Source organism: Anopheles gambiae, chromosome 2 (genome assembly GCF_943734735.2).
Source record: "Anopheles gambiae chromosome 2, idAnoGambNW_F1_1, whole genome shotgun sequence".
Lineage (NCBI taxonomy): Eukaryota > Metazoa > Arthropoda > Insecta > Diptera > Culicidae > Anopheles > Anopheles gambiae.
The window spans coordinates 59,292,877-59,300,118 of NC_064601.1; the positions used below are offsets into that span (position 1 = coordinate 59,292,877).

The following is a 7,242-nucleotide window of genomic DNA, read 5'->3' on the forward strand; positions in this document are numbered from 1 at the left end:
GAGTACCACGTAGCCGGAGCCGGTGACTAACCCCTTGCTACGGCAAATGGTTCATACGCGATTAGAACCCACGACGGGCATGCAGATGTGCGGAATGATGGCGGTGCCGCGGGCCCGCTCCTATCCAGTGTGCAACCTCCCTCCCTCCGCGGGCAATTTAAGTATACTGTTCAATCTTCCAACAGCTGTGTGCCAGTACCCCCTGCTCCTGGTCATGCGCAACGGGAAAGGAAAGGTACGAATATGGTGGTGGGAAAGGAGGGAAGGGAGGGAAGGGAGGGAAGGGAGGGAAGGGAGGGAAGGGAGGGAAGGGAGGGAAGGGAGGGAAGGGAGGGAAGGGAGGGAAGGGAGGGAAGGGAGGGAAGGGAGGGAAGGGAGGGAAGGGAGGGAAGGGAGGGAAGGGAGGGAAGGGAGGGAAGGGAGGGAAGGGAGGGAAGGGATATGTAGAAAAGTTGATGAAAATCAGCGCCGGGCTGAACGTGTCAATGCGAATTAGGGTTCTGCGCGCAAACCCAGCAACGTGAGCTAGCGATTCCGTAGTCATTTTTACATTGCAGCGTTAAACTCATTGCGCTTTTTTGGTTTGATTTGTGAAAATGCAACTTCATCGCCGCAATGTTTGTTAACGGCATTTTTAGGCGCCACAACAGCTCGCGAGCATTGACCACACGCGAGAAAGAGATCGCGCTATGGAGGGAAAAAGCACGGACGATGGCTGACAGCGATTGGCCGTCTGACGCACCAACACATCCAAACCTTCGACAACGCGCTCAGGCGAGGGGTATGAGGAGGAGCCAGGAACGGGTAGCTCGACGAGCTGCTTGACAAATTTGCCGTTGGAGGGAAAAATCCGTCGCTTTGCACAGCGGGACGGACGAGCGCTGATGAACTGCAACTGTGTGCGTGCAACAGCACCAAACGGCATGTGGCGACGTGGCGAGGGTGTGTGTGTGTGTTATTTTAGGCAGCGAAGATGGATCAAGCCCAAGGACGCAAAAACCGACGGCGGCCTGTGTAATCTGGGCTCCCTACAAAGCTCTCCACAAAGCTCTCGTTTGCAGGCTTGTCGAGAGCTTCGCCACAGGCGCCCGAACCATCCGTCACGCACACATCTAAACGTTCTGGTTTCTTCAGCCGCTCACGCATACCAATGTGTTTGCTCCACCCCCTTTTTCGGATTGCTTATAGAAATGATGAGGCTGTTCACATTTGCTTTATGCACACATTCGCATGCTGTTTATTGAATAATATCCCTCTCCCTTCCCACATGTGTTTTGGCATACTCCCGCTGTGTAGACGGCAGAACGCTTTCCCCCTTCCAAATTTACCGTTCTTCCTCCTCTCGTTCTTCCTTCCTCCTACTGCGCTCGGGGTACCATCCGTGCTGCGCGTGTTCAGCTGGCTCGAGTTTAGTGATGACGTCATGAACAGGAGCTGCGCGTGTTGAACCGGCTTCTGTTAAGTAATGACGTCCTCACCGGGGGCTGAATGAAGCAATAATGAATGTATGTAGTATGTATTACTATGGAGAGTTTAGCGCTTGGGATTAGATCAAAACTTACCTTAATATTTTAAAACTGGAAAACGTTTTCTTTCCGTCGCTCCTTTGAAGATTGTTGACGACGCCAGCAGGTAGTCGTTGATAAATAGCGCACACACCTGTAACTTTTTAGACGCCAAGGGTTAGTTGAATGTACCTGCACAAGCACACAGCAAGAAACTTACCTCAACAATTTGCTAGGATAAATCATTCCATAACTGAGGAAGAAGGAACACGGCACAAAACGTAAATGAACAAAGTACGTCGCACAATAAATCGCACCTCACTTCAGTACATCCTTCCATAGGGAAAGTTCTGGACAGACTGAGGATGCCTAACACCCGGATGAGCGCGTTAGCAGAAAAATCATGTTGGATCGAGAGAGATGGGTAGACTCGGTCCAGCGTTATCCGCTGGTAAATGCATGTGTGTGTGACGAACGAAAGACTTCAAACCCCGCTTGCCCCGTATTTCATCCATAATTTTTCGTCACACGCACACACCTCTACACGGGCGGCGGTTTGCCGTCCAAAATCTAGAGAGAGAAGACAGGGCCTCTCGCTTTGGCACACAGAAAAACCTCTCAACAACTTCGGCTCTGCTACTTGGGAGGTTATGTTTACAAAGTGAAAGAGTTTGATGCAGGAGCGTCTTTGTGATAAACATGTATTTTAGTTGCATATTTTCAGTGTTAAAGTTTGTAATGTGAACTTAAAAGTAATGATCAATGGTGCTATTCACTTGTGTGCTGTTGGCGAATATTGAAGCGTTGAAATATTGAAGCTTCCTATGTTAGTTTGTTGTGCTTAGTGTGAAGCAAAAATATGTGCTAAAGTGTTATAAATTAGAAATATGTATACGTATCCGTCTAATGTTCGGTTGTACCTATCTAATTTTCCATATTTTTGAGTGTCTTTATCCTTTACCAGGTGAAAACGATAGATGGAGGTTAGATACGTGCAGCTATTTGCCTCCGCAGGAAGGTATGTTAATTAAAGTTGTTGTATTTGTAATTTTTCATTACGCTGCAATTAAATAACTAATCGGATAAAATTTGCCGTTTAACATTATGAATAATCGGTGTTATCAGTGTTCTTCAGAAGTGTTCCAAGCTGTCCGAAGACACACAAATCCGCAGTCCACAATCCAAGCACACAAATCCAATTCACCTCGTATGCACCCAGCGGATTTCATGCGAAGGATATTGGAAAGCCATCAAAGAAGTGGGCATGATGGTAAGGACACTTTGATTCTTTTTACTTTTAGATTTCTTATCCTTATTTTTGTTTACAACAACCTTGGATCGTCGGTGCGGGCCTTATGGGAACTGCGCGGTCAGAGCAACAACCGGATGAGCATTTCGTTTCAGGTGGAAATTATATCAAGTTTGGGAATTGAAGAGAGTTACGGCACATTGTGAACATCGTTGTAAACAATCGATGGTAATATTTATATATAGCTTATGAATGCATGTGTTTATCTAATTATTCATTAATTCGTTTATTTATCAATTTTAGCATTAGCGCTCCATCGACATATGTTTTTTTTTGTTCTTTTTAAAAAAATGCTCTAACGAAACAGCTTATCCCGGCCTTTCTCGGGTTTAGTTGCTGTTGCTTGACCGCGACGATTGACACCAGAGTTTGCTATGGTCGTATTGTCGTCGTGTAATCGTGTTATTGCTGTAAACGCACTTTGTTTATATCTATTAAGATGCATTATTAAGAACAGCATTATTTATTTACCGGAATATGACTAGCGTTGTTCCTCCTAATAAGATGAAGACGTTTGAAATTAGCACCTGTGGCAATCGTCAAACGGTTGGCAATAAAGTACAATAAATGATAAGAGCAAAAACGCGATGGTTGTTAGTGATTTGCGAAATGAAACCAACAGCCATTTTACATTTTTATCTTAAACAAGTCCTATCTTAACCCCTGAAAGCTACCAAAGCTACAATTTTTCATTTCATTTGTATAATTAGAAAAGAATATATAAAAGGTGTAATATAGTATCAATAGGATATTATAATTAATAAAAATGGAAAAGGAATGTGTTTATCAATAAATAATATGTAATATATATATATATATATACAGCAACTATAAATAGGTAGAGCAATTTAACTAAATAAATTTATTTTTATTTATTCCTTCTATGGCAGCTTGTTTTAACATTTCCCTGTATGTTTACTCTTGCCGGTGCTTGTGTCAGTTTTCTTTTTAAATATTCTTTATCATATTCTTTATCTATTTCTATTCCCACGTGGTTTGTGGCGATAGACTTAAATAAGCACTGTATTTGGGTAGTTACTAAAAGCTATTTTTTCCTGACGATCCTTCCCAGCTACACCGTGCAAGAAAAGTCCCATCAAACAACGCGTCTAAAGCCTCATGCATCCTGTTGTTGGCATCCTGGCGGCTGATATCCGCATCTATTATTAAAGTATAACTGCAAAATGCAAAATCGTCTCCAGCTATTTTTGCTTCAAATGCATCAAACTTTTGTTCATTTTCGATTTTTTCTATTGCTAAACTCTGCGCATTTCTTCTTATACCCTTCATAGGATTCAGTATTGTGGACTGCTAATTTAAAATCACCATAATCTGTGCGCTGCGTGCATCTATTTTCATTAACAGCATCCGACAACGAAGGCAGCAGCTTCCAGAATGCTCTGTAGAAGTAATTGAAAGGACTGCTTGATTTGCTCCTGCTGCAGCCTGGTGTTCATAGTCGGTGATCATCATTATTGGTGATGAAGGCAGCACAGGTTCGTACACCGGAAACGTAGCAGAACTCGTTGACGGTTTCTGATCATATTTCCTGGTTATATTTTTAGGCAAATTTATCACAACAGGACCAGTTGCTCGTTCAGTCGTTATGTACGATGTACCGGCGCTTGTCGATGGCACTTGGTTACCACCATCAACTATCTTGCCTGGCGGACGGATCTGGCTAGGAACACAGGTAAAAAATTGCTCAGATATAGCAGTACTCGTTGATGATTTTTGAACATTAACGCTGATCATTTTGGCTGGTGTACGGCTCACAATACAAACAGATCCTCTAGCAGCCGCTATCACCGATGCAGAAGACGACTGGTGAGTAAATGTTGTCTTACAACAGCGGACATCATACCACGCTTATTCTTCGGAGCATGAACTTCGACAAGCGATGCAATCGATGGTACTGCAGATCCCGCCAATGCCTGTTGTCTACCGTTCTTCATGTCTGATTCCTGCGGTAGAGCATCAGCAACCGGTACCACTGATGGCGCAGCAGTACTAGTTGACGGTTGCTGTCCATGTTGCTGGCCTAACGGACAGAATGGTGTAGGAACACCAGGTAATGTTGACCGATGATGATTACCATCACCGGCATTCGAGACCAGCGCTGACACTTCATCCGTTACCTTCAGCTGTTCAACAACACGGACTGGCATTCTTTGTTGACTCGTGCTGACCGGCCACTGAAACCACCTAAGGCACTGCACTTGTTGTCGGAAGTTGTCCAATAACACGCACCGGCAATCCGGGAGGACGGATGGTTCGAGGAATGGCAACCGAAACCATCGATGGCACTGCACTTGTTGTCGGAAGTTGTCCAACTACACGGACCGGCAATCTGGGAGGACGGATAGCACGAGGAATGGCAACCGGAACCACCGATGGCACTGCACTTGTCGTCGGAAGTTGTCCAACAACACGGACTGGTACATCTGACTGACGAAGCTACTTATCACATACCCGCATTTTATGTCCCCATTCTTGGTGTTTCCGGGTTACTCGCCATCGCGCTGTAGTCGGATCATACTGCACCTGTCCTGCTTCGATTAATGCCTCCGCAAAGACAAAATTAGAGCACGCGTTCCTATTCCTCATCCTCCGGCACCGTCTGGAGAATGTGGGAGTCACTGCTCTATAAAAACCACCGAACTACCACAAACTGGAAACAGCGGAAAACCCCGTGGGTCACCGGCCACAGTGCTAAATTGAAGCAAAGTTGAAGTAAGTCTGACAGTATCTAAAGTAATAGAAAGACAGTTTGATAAACTGGTTAACAATGTTTATTTTTCATTTCAGCTAATATGCCGTGCGAAAAAGCAAAATAAATATTTCATTTTAATGTTGATTAAGCTACACCGACATTATATTTTTCATCTAAAACGTTTTTGATGTGTTTTTTCTCATCACGTTTAGGCGTCGTGTATCAGATCGCAACTGCTAATAATTTTGTCGTCTGAGGCGGACTGTTATGGAGGTACAAAATCTTCAGTGATGCGTTCACGCATCTACGAGCCGATAATTGGCGGTATCCAGATCATCATCGTACTGTTAGCTTACCTAAGCTACCGAAATTAGCGACAGTGTAAAATGTAAGAGAAAAATGTTACATGGATTGCGCTTCACTAACAATATTTTTCTCTTATATTGTCTATTTCAGCTGTGCTGTGAGAATTATAGTTGGCTCTCACAACCGTCCGGAAGTCGCAGTGATTTGGTAACATCAAGATTGTAGCAACCTTGATCCCATAATAATTGGGAATTATTATAGCTAGAATATGTTTATAGATTAGGATAGAGGATTAGGATAGTTTATAAGAATAGAAGGAAGTAAGAATAAAGCCTTCTTTATGGTAACGACACAGCCGTGAGACTAAGCTCCGTGAACCCGCTACATTGGTGACTCCGACGTGATCAATAAGTTCCGTCACAACGTGATCGTATATAGTGATAGTGCACAAGTTAAACCCGGAGAAAGTGTACGCCATTCTTCACGCGATCATTGATATCTCGCAGGTAACGCGCCACACGGCATTATTAACGTCGTTTAACTGAGAGAGAGAGAGAGAGAGAGAGAGAGAGAGAGAGAGAAAGAAAGCGGGCTCTCTAGTTCAGTCCTGTACGACACGAGCACAGCTCGAGCGTTTTGGTTACACCTTACGCCAAAGGCCTGCCGCTATTTTTTGGCCGTTTAAAATCGTACCGCGCAATCGAGCGAAACGCTACGTTCGTTTGCCACAATCGTAATATATTTCGATTGCCACAATCGTGAAGAGGACCCTCTCGTCTTAGACCCGCCATCGCAAAGTAACCATTTTGCCCACCAATAGGTGCCGCCATCGCGAAAAGAGCCAACACGCACACCACGAGGTACCGCTATCGCGGGGGCAATTTCCAAGAAAGAAGCAATTTTCGCGCCGACCACGAGGCGCATCCACCGCATACACCAAGCAATTTGGAGAGAGAAGCAGTATTCGCATCTACCTTGAGGTGTCATCGCCACTAATAACCGTCGAGGCAACGATAAGGAACAACTAATTCTACTCATCATCGCCGTACCCAGCGGTATCAGACGATCGCAGTTATCGGCACGCCCCCGTTCCTTCTTACCCCGCTGCATTGCCATAACTAGTGGCACGAGAGGCCAGATTCTGCAACACACATATTGGTCCCTGTCGCCACACTGATCTACGAAGATCGGTACGAACATCTACATCAGCAGCTTCACACCACGGCCATCGGCAGTTGCAGCGTTCTCTACAGGTACACTGGTGGACATAAAAATAGGAACTTTTTTCTGTGACCGAAAAACATAGTTCTTGTCGGAAATATTTGGTAGCCCTGAAAAGGACTGTTTAAGTGGTTGTTTGGAGGTGGTGTTGCGGTGTTCCACAGAGCGGATACATATTCTAACGGTCA

At 44.7% G+C, this 7,242-nt stretch overlaps 2 long non-coding RNA genes across 4 annotated transcripts; one reads left to right on the plus strand and one right to left on the minus strand.

The window, feature by feature from the left end:
• Positions 1-1,208: 1,208 nt before the first annotated feature.
• On the minus strand, positions 1,209-3,661 carry LOC133392139 (uncharacterized). Of its 2 annotated transcripts, XR_009765480.1 has the most exons (3): positions 1,726-3,022; positions 1,563-1,665; positions 1,209-1,484 (listed from the first exon to the last, which is right to left on the minus strand). It is a non-coding gene; the product is annotated as an uncharacterized LOC133392139 (long non-coding RNA). The 2 variants fall into 2 exon arrangements; XR_009765479.1 differs by having other exon boundaries at positions 1,563-3,661.
• Positions 3,656-6,099, plus strand: LOC133392137 (uncharacterized). 2 transcript variants are annotated; one of them, XR_009765477.1, is made up of 5 exons: positions 3,656-4,310; positions 4,380-4,507; positions 4,602-5,547; positions 5,740-5,915; positions 5,984-6,096. It is a non-coding gene; the product is annotated as an uncharacterized LOC133392137 (long non-coding RNA). The 2 variants fall into 2 exon arrangements; XR_009765476.1 differs by having other exon boundaries at positions 4,602-5,915; positions 5,984-6,099.
• The last annotated feature ends 1,143 nt before the right edge of the window (positions 6,100-7,242 follow it).